Source organism: Oncorhynchus masou, chromosome 20, assembly GCF_036934945.1.
Source record: "Oncorhynchus masou masou isolate Uvic2021 chromosome 20, UVic_Omas_1.1, whole genome shotgun sequence".
Taxonomy (NCBI): Eukaryota; Metazoa; Chordata; class Actinopteri; order Salmoniformes; family Salmonidae; genus Oncorhynchus; species Oncorhynchus masou.
The window spans coordinates 1258942-1278027 of NC_088231.1; the positions used below are offsets into that span (position 1 = coordinate 1258942).

Below are 19086 nucleotides of genomic sequence, written 5' to 3' on the forward strand. Positions count from 1 at the left end.
AAAGCCCCAACGCTCAATCTGAATGTTAACACGAGTCGCTTTCTGTATGATTTTGGAAGCATATGAGTGATATGTTTTTTTTTAGATTTAGATGTATACACACCTAGATAGGGTTAGAGTTTGTGTCCTCATGTTACAGCGCTTATTTACAGAAAACAGACGGAAGACAAAAGTCGACCGAGCACCTGTGCTAAAATCAAGCATGCGCCAAACGACTGTGCAACTGTAACTCGGAAGTGTATCAGAAGTGTGGTTTCGTCGGATGGAGGCACCGTAGCTTTATGGATCTGGGCAAAACTGCTACAGTAAGTGTATCTTTTTTACTCTAAAGATTATTTCTCGCTGATAAGAGATAAGGGCCATATGTTTTGAAAGCCGTATCAAAAGCAATGGTTATTGACGATTCCAAACGTTAAAACATCGGGATTGACGTTCACGTGAACCAGTCATGGGTGAAGATAATGGATGAAAACTGTAGGGAGAAGGCAGAATGTCTCCCAAGAGTTTTTGGGAGCTAGGTAGCAATGTAACTAGCTTGCTTACAATTTGTGATGAGTGAGTGTGAGTCTGCAGAAATAAATAGGCCTATGCACTAGCGCTATGTGAACGGGGGCATTATCATGCTATCGGGGCATAGCCATGGTAGACGAAATAATGGCTTGCCCAGAATTTTTATACATGACCGTAAGCATGATGGGATGTTATTTGCTGAAACTCTGGAACCACTCCTGTTTCGAAGCAACTGCTTTCAGTACACTTTGTATCCCTCATTTTACTCAAGTGTTTCATACACATTGATCTCTGTTCACTACAATGTTGAATAATTTCTCCTTACAGTCTGGGACGTACCTCGTTTGAGTTAGAGTCAGAGCTTGAGCGTGCAACTCACAAGTGACATCAGCCTAAAATATATTTTAAAAAATTACATATGTAAACATGTATACATAAATGACAGTACATTATATTATACATACAGTAAATGGTAAAAGAACTTATATTTTGGGGCATATCAGTTTGTATGTTGTTTTTTGTTAAACAGGAACAGCCAAGGACAAGCCCAGGAGGCAGCACAGAAAGATTGTAGTAGCATGCATCGACGCAAGCTTCAATGGAAAGTATGCGCAGAAATCAATGGCGGACATTATTTGAGTTGAAGCGAGAGAAAATAAACCCTGACTTTGGAATTATATTTTTATTTAAATAGGCAAGACAGTAAAGAACAAATTCTTATTTTCAATGACGGTCTACCAGGGAACAGTGGGTTAACTGCCTTGTTCAGAACGACAGATTTTTACCTTGTCAGCTTGGGGATTCAATCTACCAACCTTTCAGTTACTTGCCCAACGCTCTAACCACTAAGCAAGCTGCCCTTTCACATGTCATATGTTGCCTGACTACATTTTTTTTTTCATTATACTTTTAATTCTGTGTTAATTTTGGCATGTTTACCTGCCTACAATACCCACTGTAGTGTGCGTAGATCACAAGCCCATAGTAAGTCAATAGGGATAACTGGCTAGCTACCACTGTTAAAAACATGTTTTTAGAAATCTTTGAAATTTTATTGAAAATGAAATACAGAAATATCTCCTTTACATAAGTATTCACACCCCCGAGTGAAAACTTTGTGGAAGCACCTTTGGCAGCGATTACAGCGAGGAGTCTTTCTGGGTAAGTCTCTAAGAGCTTTCATTTTACATTACATTTAAGTAATTTAGCAGACGCTCTTATCCAGAGCGACTTACAAATTGGTGAATTCACCTTCTGACATCCAGTGGAACAGCCACTTTACAATAGTGCATCTAAATCATTAAGGGGGGGGGGGGGTGGTGAGAAGGATTACTTATCCTATCCTAGGTATTCCTTGAAGAGGTGGGGTTTCAGGTGTCTCCGGAAGGTGGTGATTTCCACACCTGGATTGTGCAACATTTGCCCAATATTCAAGCTCTGGAAAATTGGTTGTTGATCATTGCTAAACAGCCATTTTCAGCTCTTGCCAAGGTCATTCAAGTAGATTTAGGTCAAAACTTTAACTCAGCCACTCAACAACATTCAATCTTATCTTGGTAAGCAACTCCAGTGTAGATTTGGCCTTGCGTTTTAGGTTATTGTCCTGCTGAAAGGTGAATTCATCTCCCAGTTTCTGGTGCAAAGTAGACCAAACCAGGTTTTCGCAAGGATTTGCCTGTGCTTAGCTCCATTCTGTTTCTTTTTTTACCCTGAAAAACTCCCCAGTCCTTAAAGATTACAAGCATACCAATCAGTGTACAAATGGTGTGTATTCATGGATGCCAAGGAATGCCAGGCTTCCCCAAAATATTACAAAAAATGAAGAAAACAAACTAAATAATTGATCATACATTTCCGTCAATTCGCAGGAGGTGGAATGTATCTCACCCGGAAAAAGCATCTGAGTTAACGCAACAGCACCGCTCTGTCTATCAATCTGATGCTGTCTGGTCAGAAAGGGTATGATATTGTTGCCGCCCGTAGCGTTGAATGCAAGGGAAGCCAGTGAGCATTTGGCCTACCTTGATAAAAATATCTAAAAATAATTGCCAATCAGTGTTGACTGAAACTGAGTGAGTTTAGCTGTGAATAGTCCTGGCGCACCAAAAAAAAAACTGTCAAGGGATTTGGCTTCAGATCAAAAAAAACTTGAATTGTTGCATCTCGTTTTGTTGTTGTCTTCCTGTGTCTAGTTAGTTAGCTAAAGTTGTCATTTTCCTAAATTAGCCATCGATGGAGATAGAGATTTGGACTTGTGGTTTTACTTAATTCTCCGGACTGGCCAATGATTATAACGAAGATTCTGATCCAACCATAAATTCATACACTGTGCCCCTTGCCTAAGAGGATAGAAGTTCAACATGTACAGTACAAGACAAAAGTTTGGACAAACCTACTCAAGGGTTTTTCTTAATTTTTGCTATTATCTACATTGTAGAATAATAGTAAAGACATCAAAACTATGAAATAACACATATGGAATCAAGTAGTAACCAAACAAGTGTTAAACTAATCAAAATATATTTTATATTTGAGATTCTAAAAGTAGCCACCCTTTGCCTTGATGACAGCTTTGCACACTCTTGGCATTCCCTCAACCAGCTTCATGAGGTAGTCACCTGGAATGCATTTCAATTAAGAGGTGTGCCTTGCTAAAAATGTATTTGTGGAATTTATTTCCTTCTTAATGCATTTGAGCCAATCAGTTGTGTTGTGACATGGTGGTTTTGAACAAACACCCACTTCGCTCCCCACCTTTGAATGTTGCCAAATCATCATGGGAGGTACGTGATTATAGAAATAAGTAGGCTTATGACCACAAGTTAAACTGAGTCACCAGCTTAAAAAGTGTAATATGTAACATAATCCCCACCTTGCCACAACAAATGTCTTTTTTTCTATTTCTTGAACATATATTTTCCCTTAAGCAAAACGTTTCATTACAGATCCATTTTAGAAGTTCCCACGTTTTAAAGGTGTCTGTTTTAGTAGAGAAGTAATATACATGATAAAATATAAAATTCCTCATCTTTAGTACACTCATCCAAGCTACTGTCAAACTGCCACAGAATAGCATTGCAATCACAGTGCTCTTTGTTTTGGCAAACTGGCATTGTGGGATTCAAGGTCAATTAATGCATTACATACAGTCAAAGCCCTGCTGAAGCCAGGGGAGTGGAGGGGTACCTACTAAGATATTCAAGTGTTGCATATTTCCTCACAATATTGTTTTTGAAATTCATTTTGGACTGATGCCCAACTGAGCATTCTAGTCAATGCATCGAAAATGAGTGCTGTGGTGGAATATTCTATTCAAGTGAGAGAGAGTCATTTCTTCAAACAATCATCTTTTTTCAATATCGATTAATTGTTGCAATAATGAAACCGTCGACTCAACAGTCTTGACTGTTGAGTCGAGAGCCTACACTTTACAGACCATGCTGTTCCTTATATACCTAAATCAAATCAAATCAAATTTTATTTGTCACATACACATGGTTAGCAGATGTTAATGCGAGTGTAGCGAAATGCTTGTGATTCTAGTTCCGACAATGCAGTAATAACCAACAAGTAATCTAACTAACAATTCCTAAACTACTGTCTTATACACAGTGTAAGGGGATAAAGAATATGTACATAAGGATATATGAATGAGTGATGGTACAGAGCAGCATAGGCAAGATACAGTAGATGGTATCGAGTACAGTATATACATATGAGATGAGTATGTAAACAAAGTGGCATAGTTAAAGTGGCTAGTGATACATGTATTACATAAGGATGCAGTCGATGATATAGAGTACAGTATATACGTATGCATATGAGATGAATAATGTAGGGTAAGTGGACAAACCTACTCAAGGGTTTTTCTTAATTTTTGCTATTATCTACATTGTAGAATAATAGTAAAGACATCAAAACTATGAAATAACACATATGGAATCAAGTAGTAACCAAACAAGTGTTAAACTAATCAAAATATATTTTATATTTGACATTCTTCAAAGTAGCCACCCTTTGCCTTGATGACAGCTTTGCACACTCTTGGCATTCCCTCAACCAGCTTCATGAGGTAGTCACCTGGAATGCATTTCAATTAAGAGGTGATACCTGATACCAAGATTGCACAGTCTTAAAGTAGCTGGTCCCCCCCCCACTGCATTCCAGTTGCTTGGAAATACAATGACATTCAACAGTAGGCAAATAACTAGTAGGAAATCCTTTTCTCTTCATTTTTATGTCACCAGTTTGACTTTAGATGCAGTTTAATGTTAGCAAGCTAGCTAAGATTGATGGGAGGTAACCATATTTTAGCGAGCTAATGGTTGTATTTGTATTTATTATGGATCCCCATCTTCCTGGGGTCCAGCAAAATTAAGACCGTTCATACAATCTTAAAAACATTGCAATACATTCACAGATTTCACAACACAGTGTGCCCTCAGGCCCCTACTCCACCACTACCACATATCTACAGTACTAAATCCATGTGAATGTATAGTTCATTGCTAGCTACTTTTGTTGAACTTTGCGAGCTAATGAAAACATTGCCATCTGTCTGAAATAAATATGACGAGATGATAATACTGGCAAAGTTGTTTCCTACTAAATATTTGACTACTTTGGCAATGTCATCATATTTCCAGGCACTATAGTGTAATTTAGACTGAACAGTATTTAGCCTCCATCCAGAATGACTGTGCTTATCACCACTTTGGGGCACTATTGTGGCCATGCCGATAGAGGGCAGCTTGAGAACTTGTATAACAATATCATGACGTGACGGAGTGATGGTGCAATCTATGAATATGGATAAAAAAATATATAACAAAACATTGTTTGATCAAAAAATTTAATTGGCCTCACTGCTATTAGCCCATACAAACGCATTGAATAACAGATTCCCTACATGGAAAAACAGATAGTCCCCCAAAAAATGTTTGTTCTAAAGTGCCTGTCCTATATCTGAGTGATATAAGAAAGATCAGGAAAAATTTGTATTTAATTGTATTTATGTATTTAAATAATTATTTTTGGCAATAAACGGTCTCCATGCAGTACATTTAGTACTTCCATACATTTTTGCAACTGGCACATTCATACAAGGCTTGTGAGGCCTGTGGGTGTCCTAGAGCAAGCCAACATGAACATGTGTTCGTGAGCGTCTCAACTTTCCACAGAGGTGCCATATTAGCGTGTAGCCCAAACTGTTCGGATGCTACAATTTCTAAGTCGTCAGTACCGACTTCAGAAGAGTCCCAAGACGCTTGTGGAGGTCATGGAGCGAAACGGAGAACACCGCCATGTCCATTGGAGTCTTTCCATAACGGGGTCATGCAGGCCAATCCGTTCGAACGCTACAGATGATTTTGTGAAAATACAGTTTTTTGGGGGGTGTATTATGGTCGGACAAACATCGCGCTAGGTCTGTCACCTTTAACCGAAGATGTGGAAGTGGAACCTCGGAGGAAGCGGTGGATTGAGACGCTTCCAATGCAAAAACCCCCAGATATCTCTAGCTTAAATTGACTATTTTACAGGGAATTTTGTATTATGCTAATTAGATTTCCTCGAGATCTCGGACTTCGGCTCTAGGGGTTACACCCATTAGCAAAGCCTGAGGGATAATTTCACTCTTGCACACAGAGGCTGTGTTTTCTCAAACTGTATAGAGATTGCACAACTCTTAATGTCTAATATAAGTGTCTTTAGGAAGAGGCTTAGAGCACAAAGATTCTGGCCAGGTAAGAGACTGGCGAGACTAATTTCGAATGTGATTTGTCTCATAGCAACCTCTAAATAAATACAGTGCCTTGCGAAAGTATTCGGCCCCCTTGAACTTTGCGACCTTTTGCCACATTTCAGGCTTCAAACATAAAGATATAAAACTGTATTTTTTTTAAGAATCAACAACAAGTGGGACACAATCATGAAGTGGAACGACATTTATTGGATATTTCAAACTTTTTTTAACAAATCAAAAACTGAAAAATTGGGTGTGCAAAATTATTCAGCCCCCTTAAGTTAATACTTTGTAGCGCCACCTTTTGCTGTGATTACAGCTGTAAGTCGCTTGGGGTATGTCTATCAGTTTTGCACATCGAGAGACTGGAATTTTTTCCCATTCCTCCTTGCAAAACAGCTCGAGCTCAGTGAGGTTGGATGGAGAGCATTTGTGAACAGCAGTTTTCAGTTCTTTCCACAGATTCTCAATTGGATTCAGGTCTGGACTTTGACTTGGTCATTATAACACCTGGATATGTTTATTTTTGAACCATTCCATTGTATATTTTGCTTTATGTTTTGGATCATTGTCTTGTTGGAAGACAAATCTCCATCCCAGTCTCAGGTCTTTTGCAGACTCCATCAGGTTTTCTTCCAGAATGGTCCTGTATTTGGCTCCATCCATCTTCCCATCAATTTTAACCATCTTCCCTGTCCCTGCTGAAGAAAAGCAGGCCCAAACCATGATGCTGCCACCACCATGTTTGACAGTGGGTATGGTGTGTTCAGGGTGATGAGCTGTGTTGCTTTTACGCCAAACATAACGTTTTGCATTGTTGCCAAAAAGTTCAATTTTGGTTTCATCTGACCAGAGCACCTTCTTCCACATGTTTGGTGTGTCTCCCAGGTGGCTTGTGGCAAACTTTAAACAACACCTTTTATGGATATCTTTAAGAAATGGCTTTCTTCTTGCCACTCTTCCATAAAGGCCAGATTTGTGCAATATACGACTGATTGTTGTCCTATGGACAGAGTCTCCCACCTCAGCTGTAGATCTCTGCAGTTCATCCAGAGTGATCATGGGCCTCTTGGCTGCATCTCTGATCAGTCTTCTCCTTGTATGAGCTGAAAGTTTAGAGGGACGGCCAGGTCTTGGTAGATTTGCAGTGGTCTGATACTCCTTCCATTTCAATATTATCGCTTGCACAGTGCTCCTTGGGATGTTTAAAGCTTGGGAAATCTTTTTGTATCCAAATCCGGCTTTAAACATCTTCACAACAGTATCTCGGACCTGCCTGGTGTGTTCCTTGTTCTTCATGATGCTCTCTGCGCTTTTAACGGACCTCTGAGACTATCACATTGCAGGTGCATTTATACGGAGACTTGATTACACACAGGTGGATTGTATTTATCATCATTAGTCATTTGGGTCAACATTGGATCATTCAGAGATCCTCACTGAACTTCTGGAGAGAGTTTGCTGCACTAAAAGTAAAGGGGCTGAATAATTTTGCACGCCCAATTCTTCAGTTTTTGATTTGTTAAAAAGTTTGAAATATCCAATAAATGTCGTTCCACTTCATGATTGTGTCCCACTTGTTGTTGATTCTTCACAAAAAAATACAGTTTTATATCTTTATGTTTGAAGCCTGAAATGTGGCAAAAGGTCGCAAAGTTCAAGGGGGCCGAATACTTTTGCAAGGCACTGTATGTTGATTAGCAATGAACACATTTATTATCTACTTGTTAGACTCATTTATCAATATCAGCTTTTTGTTAATCTAGCAGAGACGGAGAGGGTTAATATTGTCTAGATTGTCATACAAATTGTTCCCCAATATCACTGAATATTATTATTCTGGCATGATATGCTGATTCCATTATAATAGGCTCTGAATGAATAAATACTGAATCAATGAAACAATTCTCTGTCAAAAAGTCTTCACACACACACTGGGAAAAACACACACACACACACATCAGGTGAGATATCACCTTTAACCACATGATGTCACTCATGGCATGATATTGAAATAGCTTCGAGAATGATTCATCACTACAGTAGTGCCTTGATTATTTTCTTTCTCATTAAATCAGTTTTTTTATCTCCATGTTTTCTTTGTTGATGTGATGGTAACTTCCAGAGTAAGTCTCCCAAAAGTACAACAATCTTACTCTCAGTATAGCCAAGCACCTCCAATAAGTCCAGACCTAGCATTGCCACTCATTCTGCACTTTCCTTTTGTGAATATGTCCTGTACTGTATCCAGGTACAGTAACTGTAACCCAGTGACTCATTTACTTGCTCATCGTAAGCAGCCTGGTAAAATAAGCAGTGGAGTGGGAATAGGTTGAATTATTAAATGTATGTAACACAGTGGCGGTCAGTGCCGTTTATGATGAGGGTGGAAAAAAATGTTTTCAATAGCATGGCCTTATTTCTATTACAGCATGTTGGATGGCTGTCATTCATATTCCATTCACCCAGCTCAATGTAACATCGATAGGTTTAGGTCACTACATGATACTAAAATGTTCACTATACCCATCAATAGGTTGCTACAACCTAGCCTATGAATTCAAGTTTACACCGTAGGTACACACAGGTCGAGAGAAAAATTTGAGATGACAGAGAGTGACACATGGACAGACAGCGACACATTCAATACAGCGACACATTGCATACTCTTGCCTGCATCGAGCTTATCTAGGGTGTAATCATTAGTCCAACAGTTGCAAACGAGAGTTTCTATTGGACAAATTCTGGTATTTTTATCCCTGTTTCGTTTGCTTCCGTTTTAAAAAATGTTTTTCAACAGAATCGGCGGAATGAATACACTGCTGATCACGCATAAACATAGTTCACTTTCATAGCAGCCACGTTGTATTATTCCTTCTTGCCTTTATGCACTCTCCTCCTCTCACGTTTTTCCTTCGTTTATGGACTTCAATGAACAGCACATCAGCTGTATTTGACCAGGCGAAAAAACCTTCCAAGCCAAACTGTCATAAGCGCTACACACAGCCTACATCATTGTCCACATATTAACTAAAGTAACATCCTAGTCAACATAGCAAATATAACTAATGTGTTAGTAAACCTGGTACAATCATGCAGTAACGTTACAGTGTATAGTTAGTAAGCAGTTACACCGTGGGCCCCAGTCGCAGTAAATTAATAAAACCAAAAGCTTACCTGGACTTGGAAGAGTTCCGGTGTTATGTTGGATAGTCTAGCCAGCATCCCTCTGTTTGAGCCGGGTGTTTGAGTAACTAAACTAGCCAGCTGCATTTGCTAGCTAAGTAAATGAAAATGATGAAATCTCTCTCTTGCTTCTCCTTTACTTATTTTTTAAGAAATGAATTTGTTGGAAACTGTTCAACTATATTCTTTCTCTCTTTGAGTCAACTACTCACCACATTTGATGCACTGCTGTGCTAGATAGCTAGCTGTATCTTATGCTTTCAGAACTAGATAAATGTTTTGATCCTTTGATTGGTTGGACAACATGTCAGTTCATGCTGCAAGAGCACTGATAGGTTGTAGGATGTCCTCCGGAGTTGTCATAATTACTGTGCAAGTTTATGGAAGGGGGTGAGAACAAAGAGCCTCCTAGGTTTTGTATTGAAATCAATGTACCAAGAGGATGACTGAAGCTAGTTGTTCACCGGCTACACAATGGTGTTACCCTACCGAGTGCTGTTGAGGCTACTATAGACCTTCATTGCAAAACAGTGTGTTTTAATTTATTTAGTGACGTGAAAATATTTAGTATAGTTTTATCTAAAAAGGATACCTTTTTCTGCAATTTTTTTTTACCAAATGGTCCTCCCCTTCCTCCTCTGAGGAGCCTCCACTGATGTAACATTATACTATATTATGTCAAGGCATCCATTGAGTTCAACCATGAAATTATTTAAATGCTTGACCATGGAATTTTGCTTTATCATACTTTACTTATGTAACGGTTTTCTATATGCGAAGGAGAGTCGGACCAAAATGAGGCGTGGCTATTGTGATCAATGTTTAATGAAAATGAAGTAAACATGAATCAAATACAAAAACAATAAACGATACACGAAAACCGAAACAGCCTAATACTGGTGCTAAGTAACACAGACAGAACAAGGACATAAGGACAATCACCCACGAAACACTCAAAGAATATGGCTGCCTAAATATGGTTCTCAATCAGAGACAACGATAAACACCTGCCTCTGATTGAGAACCACTTCAGACAGCCATAGACTAACCTAGAACACCCCACTAAGCTACAATCCCAATACCTGTGAAAAAACCCCAAGACAAAACACACCACATACAAAAACCCATGTCACACCCTGGCCTGACCAAATAGATAAAGAAAACACAAAATACTAAGACCAGGGCGTGACAACTTATCATAATTGTAACGACTCTCCTCTTCTTCTGACAATGAGTAAGAGATGTCAGACCAATGTGCAGCGTGGTAAGTGTCCATTTTAATATATAAAACTGAACACTACAAAAATACAAAATAACAACGTGAATGAACAAACGAAAATTGAAACAGTCCCGTATGGTACAGACACAGGAAACAATCACCTACAACTCAAATGTGAAACCAGGCTACCTAAGTATGGTTCTCAATCAGGGACAACGATTGACAGCTGCCTCTGATTGAGAACCACACCAGGCCAAACACAGAAATCCCAAAACAAAACAAAAAAGAACACAGACAACCCACCCAACTCACGCCCTGACCATACTGAAACAAAGACACAACAATGTGAATAGATTTTAAAACATGTTTAAATGTTTAAAACCCCTTTCTCTCTCTCACACACTACCCCTCTTTTTATCTCCTCCATTTAGCTAGATGTCCAGTGATGCATATATTTGTATGAATAGGTCATTATTTTAATGTAAGCTTCATTTAGAAAGGAAAATCAATTTAGACCAATCTTATTTGCAAAAGGTTACAACATTGTTTCACACATCCAGCTCTGACTAACAAATGCACAAACAGTTTGACATGTTTGAATTCAAAATCATATTTCTCAGGCAAAAGAAAGTGTGCAGGAGGGGACATATGCCATTTCAACTCCTCTTTATTGCATTGCAGACAGACATACAGCAAATACATTAAAGGGAAACTCAAGCAAAATATGGAAAACAGCTATTACAGTACTTAGTGTCAGTTAATGTTCTGGTCATTTCTTCAACCATAGCTCTTGTTGAGTTGAAGTTTCTGATTCATGTCCTTTCTCAGCGACCGGCTGGAGCTGGGGCTGGAGATGGGGCTGGAGCTGGGGCGGGGGCAGGGGCAGGAGCAGGAGCAGGGGCTGGGGCAGGGGCAGGTCATGAGTTGCATGGACTCACTCACAACTTTTTTTTATGACTACCCCACACATACAATTATCTGTAAATTCCCTCATTCAAGCTGTGAATTTCAAACTGGAGAGAAAGGAAACCGCTCAAGGAGTTTAACATGAGGCCAATGGTGACTTTTAAGCAGTTACAGAATTGTAATGGCTGTGATAGGAGAAAACTGAGGATGGATGAGTAACATTGTAGTTACTCCACAATAATAATTTAAATGACAAAGTGAAAAGAAGGAAGCCTATACAGAATAGAAAATCTCTGAATAGAATGCGTTATGTTCGGGGCAAATCCAACACACGCATCACTGTATCTCTCGTCCTATTTTCAAGCATGGTGGTGGCTGCATCATGTTATGTGTATGTGTCAGGTATGCGTAAATGGCTGCAAGGGAGTCAGGCGCAGGAGAGCAGATATTGGGTAGCAAATGGAGCCTTTTATTTAGGTGAACCAAAAGCACACGGCACAACGAACACAAAATACAATACGGGTTGACATAACCCAGCGCAACCAGTCTAACGTGCGCATACATGAAACAGATCAACAATATCATACAAAGACATGGGGGAAACATGGGGGAAACAGAGGGTTAAAGGCCCCAGGACTTTAATTGGCACCACAAACCGCGGACCCAGCTTCCGGCAGGGCAGGCGGAGGTGAGGTTTCTGGTTGAGAGCCAGACCCAGGCCCCCAGTGCGAACACCGGGGCCTCACTGTGGTGATGGTCTGCGCCCACTTTCTGGCACAGCACGGCAAACTGAAGGTGGACATGGGCGGCGTCCCAGTCGTCCACCACAAGAGCCTTGGGCTGACTCTGATGCCAAGGAGCCAGAACCGGGTGATACCCCAATACACACTAGAAGGGGGTGAGGTTAGTGGAGGAGTGGCGATGTGAGTTCTGGGCCATCTCTTCCCAGGGCACGAACGCTGCCCACTCCCCCGGCCGGTCCTGGCAATAGGACCTCAGAAACCTACCCACATCCTGGTTTACTCTCTCCACCTGCCCGTTACTCTCGGGGTGAAAACCTGAGGTAAGCCTGACCGAGACCCCCAGGCTTTCCATGAACGCCTTCCAGACCCTTGAAGTGAACTGGGGACCAGCCTCCTGTATTTATGCTGCAGTAGTTTATGTGACGGGGGGCTAGGGTCAGTTTGTTATATCTGGATTACTTCTCCTGACATATCCGGTGTCCTGTGTGAATTTAAGTATGCTCTCTCTTAATTCTCTCTTTCTCTCTTTCTTTCTCTCTCTCGGAGGACCTGAGCCCTTGGACCATGCCTAAGGACTACCTGGCATGATGACTCCTTGCTGTCCCCAGTCCACCTGGCCGTGCTGCTGCTCCAGTTTCAACTGTTCTGCCTGCAGCTATGGAATCCTGACCTGTTCACCGGACGTGCTACCTGTCCCAAATCTATTATTTGACCATGCTGGTCATTTATGAACATTTGAACATCTTGGCCATGTTCTGTTATAATCTCCACCCGGCACAGCCAGAAGAGGACTGGCATTTCTAGGGAGTGTTTCCTAGCCAACATTGCTTGCTGTTTGGGGTTTTTGGCTGGGTTTCTGTTCAGCACTTTGAGATATCAGCTGATGTACGAAGGGCTATAATAAATACATTTGATTTGATTTGACCTCGATCAGACACTATATCCTCAGGCACCCCGCAGTGCCGGAAGACGTGCGTAAACAAGGCCTCCGTATTCTGTAGGGCTGTAGGGAGACCGGGCAGAGGGAGGAGACGGCAGGACTTAGAGGAAACGATCCACAACGACCAGGATCATGGTATTTCCCTGTGATGGGGGAAGATTGGTCAGGTAATCTATCAACAGGTGTGACCATGGCCGCTGTGGAACGGGTAAGGGGTGTAACTTACCTCTGGGCAGGTGCCTAGGAGCCTTACACTGGGCACACACCGAGCAGGAGGAAACATAAACCCTCACGTCCTTAGCCAAGGTAGGCCACCAGTACCTCCCGCTCAAACAGCGCACTGTCCGACCATTGCCTGGATGACCAGAGGAGGGTGACGTTTGGGCCCAATAGATCAACCGGTCATGAACAGCAGACGGGACGTACAGACGCCCAGCAGGACAATGGACGGGAGTGGGCTCTGTACATAACGCCTGCTCAATGTCCGTTTTCAGCTCCCACACTACCAGCGCCACCAGTCAGGAGGCGGGGAGTATGGGAGTGAGATCCATGGGCTGCTCCTTTGTGTCATACAGCTGGGACAATGCCTTAACATTCTGGGAGCCTGGTCTGTAGGAAAGGGTAAACACAAAATGGGTGAAAAACATGGCCCACCTTGCCTGGCGAGGGTTCAGTCTCCTCGCTGCCTGGATGTACTCCAGATTGTGGTGGCCAGTCCAGATGAGAAAGGGGTGTCTAGCCTCCTCAAGCCAATGTCTCCACGCCTTCAAGGTCTTGACTACAGCCAACAGCTCTCGGTCCCCCACATCATAGTTTCGCTCCGCCGGGCTGAGCTTCTTCGAGAAGAAGGCACAGGGGCGGAGCTTCGGTGGCGTACCCGAGCGCTGAGAGAGCACAGCTCCTATATGTTAAGGGATTTTTTATCAATAATGACTAATTATGCATACATTTCAGTCAGGACTGACTAATCAGAATACTATTATGTTACTGTATAGATGTATGAATTTCCTCTTAACCCTAGTACTGAATATAATGTGTGTAAATATAATCAAGAAGTAGAACAATGTCTGTCTGTTCCTTGGTAGAAATGAGTGAACTTATAGCCAGACTGGCTAGAATGCTTATCTACTCAGGCAGACCTTGGCTTGCGTCGTAAATTATCTTAGTAGGGAGAGACGATGTGGGAAGGCTTGAGAACTATACTGCCATTGTACTGCTGGTTGATGAGACGGTTAATGACGTAATTTTCAGTTTATAACCTGTGGTAAAATTTATCATAAGTAGTACTCTCGAGAATAAACGCTGCTGGTTGATTTTTAAGACTGGTCTCTGTCCATTTTATACAAATAAGAGTCTTACAAATTCTTATGAATTGATAGTGTTTAATTTTAATTGGGTATTAAAACATAGAGGAATATAATTCCTGTAACACTATCCCAGCCTCAGACGCGTCCACCTCCACTATGAATGCCAAAGAGGGATCTGGATGGGCCAGCATGGGAGCTGAGGTAAACAGAGCCCTCAGTTGACTAAAGGCCCTGTCTGCCACAGCTGACCGCTGCAATCGTACCGGGCCCCCCTTCATGTGAGGTAATGGGAGCCTCTACCTGCCCAAAACCCTGGATAAACCTCCGGTAGTAGTTGGCAAACCCTAAGAACTGGTGCACCTCCTTTCACGTGGTGGGAGTCGGCTGATTATGCACCGCTGAAATGCGATCACTCTCCATCTCCACCCATGAGGTGAAAATGCGATACCCTAGGAAGGAGACGGACTGTTGGAAGAACAAGCACTTCTCAGCCTTGACTTACAGGTTATGCTCAAACAGGCGCCCAAGCGCCCTGCGCACCAGGGACACATGCTCGGCGCGTGTAGCAGAGTATATCAAAATGTCATCAATATACACCACCACACCCTGCCAGTGCAGGTCCCTGAAAATCTCATCTACAAAGGCTTAGAAGACTGATGGCACATTCATCAACCCGTACGGCATGATGAGGTACTCATAGTGTCCTGAGGTGGTACTGAAAGCCGTCTTCCACTCGTCTCCCTCCCGGATACGCACCAGGTTGTATGCGCTCCGGAGATCTAGTTTGGTGAAGAAGCGTGCCCCCTGCATTTACTCAATTGCTCTGACTATAAGCGGTAGCGGGTAACTATACCTCACAGTGATCTGATTCAGACCCCAATAGTCAATACACAGGCGCAGACCTTCCTCCTTATTCTTCACAAAACAGAAACTCGAGGAGGAGGATGAAGTGGAGGACGACTGTACCCCTGACTCAGGCATTCGGAGACATAGAGTTTCCATAGCCTCCGTCTCCGCCTGTGAGAAGGGATACACGTGACTCTGGGGAAGTGCAGCGTCTACCAGGAGATTTATCGCACAAGCGCCCCGTCGATGAGTGGGTAATTGAGTCACCTTCTTTTTAGAGAGGGCGAGAGCCAAATCGGCATATTCAGGGGGAATGCGCACGGTGAAGACCTGGTCTTGAATGGTGCCGGCTCATCTGGGGTGACACCAGAGCGCCCTGCCTGCTGCCTCAATCCCCAGAGGAACCAATCCGGCACCGACCAACAGTGTGACCTCTGCAGCCACAGATGGTGTATGAGCTGGAACCCCCTCCGGTCTCCCTGCGCACCGCATCTCCCAGCTCCATGGGGATCAGGGAGCGGGTGCTGGAGGATGGAACCACCAGACCCGATCAGAACGTCTGGGGGTAGCCAGCAGGTTGTCCAGCCGGATGGACAAGTCCACCAGCTGGTCGAACTTGAGGGTGGCGTTTCTGCAGGCGAACTCCCGACGGATGTCCTCGCGCAGGCTGCAGCAGTAATGGTCGATCAGGGCCCTTCCGCTACATCCGGCAGCCAGGGTCTAAAGCTCCAGGGCCAACTCCTGGGCGCTCCTCGTGTCCTTCCTCAAATGGAAAAGGCGCTCACCCGTCCTCTACCCTCGGGCAGGTGGTCAAAGACTGCCCGGAAACAGTGAACTCCTCAAACTGGTCCAACGCCGCATCTCCCTCTCCCCACACGGCGTTGGCCCACTCCAGAGCTTTCCCGGTGAGGCACGAGACAAGGGCGGAACCCTCTCACGGCCCGATGGAGCCGGGTTGAACGGTGGTCAGGTATAGGTCCAGTTGAAGAAGGAACCCCTGGCAGTTCGCAGCCTTTCCGTTGTCTTCCTGGGGCAGGGAGAGACGAATCCCACTGGGACCAGGAGGATAAGGGGTGCTCAGAGGAGATCCTGGTTGTGCTGGTGGAGGCGCTGGAAGGACTCCCTGTTCCAGCGGTCCATAGTCCGGACAAAACGGTCCATGGCGGTGCCAAGATGGTGGAGCATTGCAGCGGACCCTAAATTTAAAATGGGTTAAATTGAGATTTTGTGTCACTGGTCTACACACAGTATGCCATAATGTCAACGTGGAATTATGTTTGTAAAAAAAATGAAAATCTGAAATGTCTTGAGTCAATAACTATTCAACCCCTTTTTAAGGCAAGCTTAAATAAGTTCAGGAGTAAAAATATGCTTAACATCATGAGTTGCATGGACTACAAAAATAGTGTTTAATATGATTTTTTAATGATTACCTCATCTCTGTACCCAACACATACAATTTTCTGTAAGGTCCCTCAGTTGAGCAGTCAATTTCAAACCGGAGAGGAAGGTGACCACTCAGTGATTTTTTTTTTCCACGAGTCCAATGATGTAACGCCTGTCGTCGGAATGAGTGGACCAAAGCGCAGCGTGAAAAGTGTTCATGATTTTATTGATTAAAAAAACACCCGAACAAAGTAACAAAACAAAAGCAAACAGTTCTGTCAGGTAACAGAGACTAAACAGAAAATAACTACCCACAAACACAGGTGGAAAAAAGGCTGCCTAAGTATGATTACCAATCATATACAACGATAGTCTCTGATTGGAAACCACACTCTGCCAAAAACAAAGAAATAGAAAACATAGAATTCCCACCCCAAATCACACCCTGACCTAACCAAATAGAGAAATAAAACTGCTCTCTAAGGTCAGGGCGTGACAAATGGTGACTTAAAAACAGTTACGGGGTTTAATGGTTGTGATGGGAGAGGATGTATCAGCAACATTGTAGTTACTCCACAATACTAACCTAAATGACAGAGTGAAAAGAAGTAAACCTGTACAGAACAGAAATTCCCTGAATAGAAAGCGTTATGTTTTGGGCAAGACCAACATAACACATCATTGCATACCACTCTTCATATTTTCAAGCATGGTGGTGGCTGCAACATGTAATGCTTGTCATCGGCAATGAATAATACATTTTTTAGGATTAAAAGAAATGGTGCTGGAAATGGAAAAGCACAGGCAAAGTCCTAGAGGAAAATCTGGTTCAGTCTGGGAGATAAATTCACCTTTCAGCAGGACAATAATCTAAAACACAAAGCCAAATATGCATTGGAGTCACTTACAAAGACTACATTAAATGTTCCAGAGTGGCCTAGTTACAGTTTTGACATAAATCTGCTTGAAAATCCATGACAAGACAAGAAAATGGATGTCTAGCAATGATCAACTACCAACTTGACAGAGCTTGAATATTTTTTAATAATAATGTGCTAATAATGTGCAAACCAGGTGTGCAAAGTGCTTACTGACTTACTGAGAAAGACTCACAGCTGTCTATTTGAAAACTTATGTAATCAAGATATATTTGTTTTCTTTTTCACATTTTCTTTACAAATGTTAGAATTTTTCTTCCACTTTGACAATCAAGAGTACTGTGTTTCGATCGTGACAAAAAATAGTGAAACAAAATGACAGAAAATGTAAATGTAATCACTTTTATTCCCACCTTGTAACACAACAACATGTGGAAAAAGTCAAGGGGTGTGAATACTTTCGGCACTGTAATAAAGTGTCAGTTTTTGTTTGATCGCAGCCCACACCAGTCTTTAAAAAAGATGATTCATTCATACTACTCACCTCTTCACTTGAAGAGCGCTTCTCAATGACATGCTGATGGCCATGCTCAGCCTTCAAAAGCAAACAATAAGACAATTAATTAATATACATATGGATGTAATATACCAACTTTAAGATCTTTCTAAGTCTAACATGACATTTGCACCAGCATTTCATGTACATACTATATGCATGACTTACCAAAGCAATAGAAAGAAGCATCGCAAATCATCTATATAGAGTACAGTATAAACATAAACTTCATCACTTTATCAATCCATCTGTTCCCAACAAATGACATGATTTGATATGTATAAATCTACTACATGGTTAAACAGAACACAACAGAGAAAGACACACAATGACGGATCTTAACTTATTTAATTTATTAATGGTGGAATAATCAGCTCTGAACAGCAGCTAATGTCAACATATTTGATGTAAAAAATTTTTTCTCCTTTCTCTATCGACGCCAATCTCATTTTCCACCCGCTGCCGGGGTTGGGGCTGGGCCTTGAGCTGCAGCAGGAGTTGCAGCAGGAGCAGAGGCGAGACTGACCAATAGGAAGGGCAGAAGGGTCATCAGAGCAGAGTTACCTTGAGATGGCTGTGCATCAGGGAAGTAGGATGGGTACTGAGGCTGCTGTTATGGGTAAAATCCTCCCAAACCATGCCCATAACCCCTGAACATCTGTGGAGAGAGAGAGAGATGGATAAATTGTTCTGAACTCAAACAAACTAGTAATCCTATTCAAATAGTTTCCCATACTATAGTACTCTAATAGACAGAATACCTAATAGATACCAGTAGATTGTACTAAATATTACTGCACCTCATCGCAAGCTGAGCGCTCCTCTCGATCATGTTTCTCAGACACCTGCACACACAAACAAAATCA

General features: G+C 42.2%; 1 long non-coding RNA gene across 1 annotated transcript; it reads left to right on the forward strand.

Annotated features, from left to right (window-relative positions):
* The first annotated feature begins 242 nt into the window (after positions 1-242).
* Positions 243-14567, forward strand: LOC135506483 (uncharacterized). The gene is made up of 2 exons (XR_010450509.1): positions 243-305; positions 12854-14567. It is a non-coding gene; the product is annotated as an uncharacterized LOC135506483 (long non-coding RNA).
* The last annotated feature ends 4519 nt before the right edge of the window (positions 14568-19086 follow it).